The sequence below is a fragment of the Papio anubis genome, chromosome 5, assembly GCF_008728515.1.
Source record: "Papio anubis isolate 15944 chromosome 5, Panubis1.0, whole genome shotgun sequence".
NCBI classification, from domain to species: domain Eukaryota; kingdom Metazoa; phylum Chordata; class Mammalia; order Primates; family Cercopithecidae; genus Papio; species Papio anubis.
In genome coordinates, this window is record NC_044980.1 from 96337000 (window position 1) to 96344007 (window position 7008).

The window sequence follows — 7008 nt, forward strand, 5'->3', positions numbered from 1 at the left end:
TTAGGTTAGTATAGTGAACTCTCGTGTATTAATGATCCAGAGTCGACAATTATTAATATATAGTTCTCCCAGTTCTTAGGATTGTTTTGAAGTAAATTCCAGACCCCATATTGTTTTGATGACAAATATTTAAGAATAAACTTTTTGGAAATATGAATTATATCTAAAATACAAGGGCTTTGAAAAACAACACAACTTCAATATCCCTAGTATTACAAATTTAACAATAATTCTGTAATAACATAAAAGAAACATTCTATGTCAAATTTACTTACTTGCCTCAGAAATTTTTTGTTTTCCAGTTGATTCATCTAAACAAAGTCTCCACATTACATTTGATTTTTAAAAATCGATGGACTCCTTCCTCTTCCCCTTTTTTTCTGGCAGTTTATTTGCTGAAGAGTAATGATCATTTGTTCTATAGAATTTTCCACATTCTGAATTTTGCATATTATATTCCTGTGGTGTCCTTTCCCCCTGTATTTCTTGCAAACTGGTAGTTAATAGAATACTCAGATTAAAGTTTGATTTTTTTTTTCACAAAAGACTTTTTAGGTGTTATAGTTTGTATTGAATTACTTCAAGAGGCTTACAATTTCTGGTTGTCTGTCTTTTTTTAATGTTATACTTGATCATTGGGTTCAGATGTCATCCTGATAACATTTATGATAAATAATATAAATATTATAAAAATATAAAATATGGCACATATTTATGAGAAATATATGACATTGATATATAATTATGATAAATATAATTATATTATTAAATACTAAATTTCTGATAAATATATTTATTATAAATATCATAAAGTTTTCCATCAACTTTTCAGCTAAGTTTTAGCAGTCATTCATGATTATTGCCTAAATCCATCATTTTGTTATGAGTTGCAACTAGTGATATTCTAATTTGATATTCACTCTACATTTACTAACGAATTATTTTAAAATAAAGAACTTCATCTAATTAAATATGCAGTTTATACGGAAAGATAGGATAAATGTGTAATTTTCACCATTATTTCCTAATCTTCAGAATAATTAGTTAGTTCCCTAATATCCTTCAGGTTTTTAAGTATACAAACATGCCTTGTTTTATTGCACTTTGCTTTACTGCACTTCACAGATAGTGCATTTTTTACAAATTGGAGGTTTATGACAACCTTATGGCAAGCAAGTCTATAGATGTCACTTTTCCAACAACGTGTTCATTTTGTGTGTCTATCACATTTTGTAATTCTTGCAATATTTCACACTTCTTCATTATTATATCTGTTATGGTGATCTGTGATCAGTAATCTTTGATGTTCCTATTGTAATTGTTTTGGATTGCCACAAACTGCACCCATATAAGTTGGCAAACTTAATACATGTTGTGTGTGTTCTCACTGCTCCATCCACTGGCTATTCTTGTCTCTCTCCCTCTCCTCAGGCCTCCCTATTCCCTGAGACACAACAATATTGAAACTAGGCCAATTAGTAACACTGCAGCGGCCCCTAAGTGTTCAAGTGAAAGGAAGACTCACACATCTCTCACACACTTTAAATCAAAAGCTGGAAATTATTAAGCTTAGTGAGAAAGGCCTGTCAAAAGATAAGACAGGCCAAAAGCAAAGCCCCTTGCACCAAAGAGTCAGCCAAGTTGTGAAGGCAAAGGAAAAGTTCTCGAAGGAAATTAAAAGTACTACTCCAGTGAACACATGAATGGTAAGAAAGTGAAACAGCTTTATTGCTGACATGGAGAAGGTTTTAGTGGTCTGGGTGGAAGATTAAATCAGACATAATATCTCTTTAAGCCAAAGCTTCATCCAGAGCAAAGTCCTAACTCTCTTCAGTTCTGTGAAGGTCAAGAGAGGTGAGGAAACTGCAGAAGAGAAGTTGGCATCTAGCAGAAGTTGGTTCATGAGGTTTAAGGAAAAAAGCCTTCTTCATAACATAAAAGTGCAAGTTGAAGCAGCAAGTGGTGATGGAGACACTGCAACAAGTTATCCAGAAGATCTAGCTAAGAGAATTGACAAAGACAACTAAACTAAACAGCAGACTTTGTAGAAAAAGCAGCCTTCTGTTGGAAGAAGATGCCACCCAGGACTTTCATATCAAGAGGTAACAAATCAATGCTTGGCTTCAAAACTTCAAAAAACAGGCAGACTCACTTATTAGGGATTATTGCAACGGGTGACTTGAAGTTGAAGCTAATACTCACTTACAATTTTAAAAACCCTAGGGCCCTTAAGAATTATGCTAAATCTACCCTGCCTGTGTGCTCTAAATGGAACAAAAAAGCCTGAATGATAGCACATTTGTTTACAGCATGGTTTACTGAATAAGCCTACCATGGACCCCTACTGCTCAGAAGAAAAGATTCCATTCGGGGCCAGGCGTGGTGGCTCACGCCTGTAATCCTAGCACTTTGGGAGACTGAGGCGGGTGCATCACAAGGTCAGGAGATCGAGACTATCCTGGCTAACATGATGAAAACCCATCTCTATTAAAAACTACAAAAAATTCACCGGGCATGGTGGCGGGCCCCTGTAGTCCCAGCTACTCGGGAGGCTGAGGCAGGAGAATGGCACGAACCCGGGAGGTGGAGCTTGCAGTGAGCCAAGATTGCACCACTGCACTCCAGCCTGGGTGACAGAGTGAAACTCCATCTCAAAAAACAGAGAAAAGATTTCTTTCAAAATATTACTGTTAATTGACAATGTACCTGGTAACTGTCACTCAGGAGCTCTGGGGAGATATACAAGGAAATTAATGTTGTTTTCATACTTGCTGGCACAACATTCTGCAGCCCACAAATGAAGGAGTACTTTTTACTTTCAAGTCTTGTTATTAAAGAAATACATTTTGTAAGACAATGGCTGTCATATGGAGGGATTCCTCTGGTGGATCTGGGCAAAGCAAATTGAAAACCTTGTGGAATTGATTCACCATTCCAGACATCATTACAAACATTTGTGATTCGGGCCGTGTGCCATGGCTCACACCTGTAATCCCAGCACTTTGGGAGGCTGAGGTGGGTGGATCACCTAAGGTCAGTCGTTCAAGACCAGACTGGCCAATATGGTGAAACCCCACCTCTACGAAAATTACAAAAACTAGTCAGGTGTGATGACGGGTGCCTATAATCCCATCTATTAGGGAGGCTGAGGCAGGAGAATCGCTTGAACCCAGGGGGCGGGAGTTGCAGTGAGCTGATACTGTGCCATTGCACTCCAGCCTGGGCAATAAGAGCAAAACTCTGTCTCAAAAAAAAAGAAAAAAAAAAAAATCGTGATTTGTAGAGGAGATCAAGCTATCAACATGAACAGGAGTTTGGAAGACATTGGTTCCAACCCTAATGGATGACTTTGAGTGGTTCAAGACTTCAGTGGAAGAAGTACTGCAGCAGTGGTAGTAGCAAGGTAATCCAGATTAGAAGTGGAGCCTGAAGATGTGTCTGAATTGCTGCAATCTCATGATAAAATTTGAACGAATAAGGAGTTGCTTCTTATGGATGAGCAAATAAAGTGGTTTCTTGAGATAGAACCTACTCCTGGTGAAGATGCTGTGAACATTATGGAAATGACAACAAAGGATTTGGAATATTACATCAATTCAATTGATAAAGTAGTGGCAGGGTTTGAGAAAATGGATTGCAATTTTGAAGACGTTCTACTGTGGGTAAAATACTATCAAGCAGCATCACATACTATAGAGACACTTTCTGTAAAAAGAAGAGTCAATGATGTGGCAAACTTTATTGTGTTTTATTTTAAGAAATTGCCACAGCCACCCCAGCCTTCAGCAGATCAGTCAGCAGCCACCAACATTGAGGCCAGACCCTCTACTAGCAAAAAGATCATGACTTACTGAAGGCTCTGATGATCATTCGTATTTTTTAGCAATAAAGTATTTTTAATTGTTATGTACATTTTATTTAGACATAATGCTATTCCACACAATAGACTACATAATAGTATCAACATAACTTTTCTATGCACTGGGAAACCAAAAAAATCTTATGGACATCACTTGACTATGATATTTGCTTTATCGTGGTGATCTGGAACCAAACCCGAACTATCTCTAAGATATACTAGATTGGGCGTGGTGGCTCACGCCTCTAATCCTAGCACTTTGGGAGGCCAAGGCGGGTGGATCACGAGGTCAAGAGATCGAGACCTTCCTGGCCAACATGGTGAAACCCCGTCTCTACGAAAAATACAAAAATTAGCTGGAGGCTGGGGCAGGAGAATCTCTTGAACCCAAGAGGTGGAGGTTGCAGTGAACCAAGGTTGCACCACTGCACTCCAGCCTGACGACAGAGTGAGACTCTGTCTCAGGCGGGGGAAAAAAGAGATATGCTGGTATTTATGAACACATGGATGTTAACATTTTTAATGTATTTCAGGTCATTTAAGGCATTATTATTTTCAAATATTTATATATTTATTACTTTGATCCTTGAATTTTTTCTTATTTGACCAGTGGGAACCCCCTCAAGTGGGCTTCTGAGTTTTTTGGACCAGACCCCTGCAGTGTTTGATAGCTTACTTCCTTTCTGGTATGACAAAATGTTTTAGGCTAATCTTGTAAATATTTTGCTCCAGACTTGGAGTCAGCCATTTCTCCAAAGAGCCTTGGTTCCTTCTAGTGAGAAATGGTATTTAGATATGACAGTCTTTATACTTGTGGTGCTCATTGCTGATGGGTTACTATCTCTCTGGATGTAATTTTCTCTCAGGGAAATTGAACAGTTACAAATCTTTTCTGATAAGATTTCACATTCAAAGGACAATATGGTCTAATATCCATAGATGTTAATAAAATAAAATAATGTTTTCATTTTATTACATTTCCATTTAGAAACTTAAGGCTCCTCAATGTGTACAAGAAAGAATTAAAACTCTAGCTTTGGATATTCTCCTTAATATGGACCCAACATATTTTTAGTAATATTTTTCCCCAGAATTTCCTATATAAAACCTTTCTGATCCAGACAAATTGGCCTATACATTGCACCGACCTGGGATATCTCTTGCCCTTTCCTACCTCACTGCTTGTGCTCATGCCACTTTTCCTACCTTTAATGCTTTCCTTTTTCCAAATCTTACCCACTTCTTAAAGCCCAAGTCAAGTATCTCTTAACTGGATCTTCATTACTGTCCATAGACTTATAGATTTCCCACTATTATCTCCTTGCTTTTACCACTTCATTGTATGCTGGCCCTTCTTCCAAATGCCAGCATCTACATTTCTTAGCCTGAGGGTTTTTTCTTTTCACAAAAGAACTTTGCCCTCCAGCTCAGCAGATCAGCAAAGCCAAATAATTAATACCTCTGGGGCCATGACAGGAATTGATATATAAATACCTCAGCCTTTGTCACCCTCTTACTCAGAGGCATGTTCTACACAAGCTGCCAGCTTTCCCCAAGGAGATCAAGTTCTCCTTATCTAGTGTGGACGCTAAATAACGAACTCTCTTTATTAAGGACCAACTCTCTTTATTGGCTGCCTTTCCTTCCCTGTTTCCCTGCCATTCCTCACTTCTCCACTTCTCTACCATTTTTTTCTTCCTAGATAACAGATTTCATATGAATCCTTGTACCAGGATCTGCTTCTTGGAAAACCTAAACTAAAACAAGGATATTTTCCCTCTTTCAATTCATATCCTCAATTATGTGGTGATTTGCCTCCCCTGCATAGCTTGGTTAATCATTAACCCAATGGGTTAAGTAAATAGATCCATATTATCTGTTATTCTAGAACACACAGTCTGTTGTCTTTATCAGAACAGTGTTGTTACAAATCAGTGCATGAAATTTTGATTGTCCTTTAGATGAATAATTTGGAGTTCAAATTTTAAACTCCTTTTTTTTCTTGCCTATAGCGTCATTTTACAAAATGGCTTGTCCTTCACTATTACTAGCCCTCTAAGACCACTACTTGGACCTCTTGTTATTTAGTTTTAGCTGCTTTGGAAAGTTACTTGGTTTCTTTTTTGATTGCCCTGCAAACGAACACATAGACTATTAAGGCAGAAGTATGTTAAATGTATTCTTCAAATTTAGTAAAATCCAGTCATTTTTCTCTCAACCAGTAGAAACTTGATGCTACAGGTAACATATAAATATAAGTTTAGGTAATTTTACTTGGTAATTAACCTTATGCTGTCTGGAGATACGTCTTATTCTTGGCACACATTGCTTTTTATTTTTTGTATTAATACTTCATGCATTTTTGCCTTTTTCTCTAACAGCTTGTAGTTTCTTTAAACATAAAGAGTCTGATTTAAAAAAAAAAATATTCTCCAGTAGTAGCTGAATTTCTCTCATTAGCTAAGGCACTTAGCAAAAGTTGGTGGATGGCAATAATGAGATATATTGAGAACTGTGCTTTGTATTTAGAGGTGAATTCAGTAAAAGTAAGGATCTCTTCAGTTCTACATAAGGGCCTTGATATTAGATAGTTTCATATATGACTAAAGATAGAAGAGTTTCTAATTTATGTACACTATGTATATATTCTGCATTTTTTTTTTTTTTTTTTTGGAGGCAAAATCTCACTCTGTCTCCCAGACTGGAGTGCAGTGGCACTATCTCAGTTCACTGCAACCTTCGCCTCCCAGGTTCAAGCGATTCTTCTGCCTCAGCCTCCTGAGAAGCTGGGACTATAGGCATGTGCCACCATGCCCAGCTAATTTTTGTATTTTTAGTAGAGATGAGGTTTCACCATGTTGACCAGGCCGGTGTCGAACTCCTGGCCTCAAGCGATCCACCCACCTTGGGCTACCAAAATGCTAGGATTACAGGTATGAGCCACCACACCTGGCCTCTATTCTGCATTCTTAAAAACACGAAGTTTGCTATGGACTTAGTGCCTTTGTGATAGCTGTTTCCTCTTTTTTGCAATACCCTTTTCCTAGATGTGCTAATTATAGATTCCTCCTTGCATCCATGTGTCAGTTCAAATGTCATGTTTTTAGAGGGCTCCCATGATCACTCAGTTTACAGTATTTCTCCTACTG